The sequence below is a fragment of the Protopterus annectens genome, chromosome 1.part2, assembly GCF_019279795.1.
Source record: "Protopterus annectens isolate FY-2018-M chromosome 1.part2, PAN1.0, whole genome shotgun sequence".
NCBI classification, from domain to species: domain Eukaryota; kingdom Metazoa; phylum Chordata; order Ceratodontiformes; family Protopteridae; genus Protopterus; species Protopterus annectens.
Window position 1 is genome coordinate 697,778,453 of NC_056727.1, and position 1,594 is coordinate 697,780,046.

The window sequence follows — 1,594 nt, forward strand, 5'->3', positions numbered from 1 at the left end:
CATCTTAGACTTATTCTCCTCATGTTTTAAAATTTTCACTATGTTTATGTCTTGTGAGGTCAACAAATATGCATGCAATTCTATAACTGCAGATCGATATATGTAATCAATTTTGACGAAGCCCATACCTCCTTTAGAACAGGGAATACATAGTCTTGGTATGCAGTGATATTTATAAATCATTTAATGAGCATGACACATCCATTTTGTTTTCCTGTCCAATCTAACACCTTTTTGGCGCCAGTCAATCACTCCAAAACTGTAAGTTAGAACAGGAAAAGCAAATAGGTTTATAACTTGGACTTTGTTCCTAGATGTCAACATTGTTTTCAGTATTAGTCTTCTAAAATATTTCTTACTAAGTTTTATTCGCATTTGTTCATGTTTTATTGTTAATCCTTCAACAATTCCTAAATATTTAAACACTCTCTCTTACTCATATTCTTTTATATCACATTCCTGTCCCAAAATTATGTTTTCTTGGTGATGCAGCTTTCCTGCTTTAAAAGTTGCTTTTCCACATTTACCAAGACCAAATGACACTCTTATATCATCAGAAAAAGTTTTGGCCACTTGAAGCTGTGCTTTCAGTTTTTCATCTGATGAACTATACAGTTTTAAATCATCTACAAAAAGAAGAGAAGGGAGCCAAATTGTAGCCATGACATAATCTGTTAAGCAGGCAGTTTAATGGGTTAAGGGCAAGACAAAAGATCAGCAGTGACGGAGAGCCACCCTGGAATATCCCCCTTTGAATTTTTAACCCTAGAATAATAACTTGTCCTGTATCATGACTTAACTGCAAAATGGTTTGACACTGTTCTATGGCCACTATAATGTAATCGATCAGAGTAGGATGTATCTTATACATTTTTAAGGACTCTTTTATTCATGAATGTGGGATACAGTCAAATGCTTTTTTGTAGTCTATCCATGCCATACTTGGATTCTTCCCCGTTTTACAGTTCTCCATTATGACTTTATTAAACAACGAATGATCATTTGTTCCATATGACTCTCTTTTATTACCCTTTTGTCTATTGCCATGACTGAGCTTTCATCTAAATGACTATAAACTCTGTCAGCATCAATTCCAGTGTACAGTTTCTAGGTCATCGGAAGGCAAGTTATTGGTCTATAGTTTTTAGGATAGCTTGCACCTTCACTCTTAAGTAGGAGCATTCTGTCTGTCACGGGTGCACATACAAATATTTCTTACTCATAGCTAAATCTTCATGTAAAGATGCTAATACTTTTAGTCAGATGTTAGGTACTGCATCTGGACCTGGGGTCTTCCAGTTAGGAGCTTTTCTTAACTTTGTTTCAATATCTATGGCCGTTACTTCATCACACTTCATATCAGGTACATTTGAACTTCTTCTTTTTTCTTTTACTTCTTCAGTCCATTTAGAATCTTTGTTATGTTCCATGGGATCTTCATAGATATTTCTCTATGTGTATTTCTTCCTTTTTGGTGGTGTGTTTCAATTCCTTTTGCCTTGTTTCTCAATTCTCTATAAAACCTTTTTGGGTCATCAATAAATTGCTTATTTTGTACTTTTCCTTTGTATTTATCAGCTTATCTTTCTGCTTG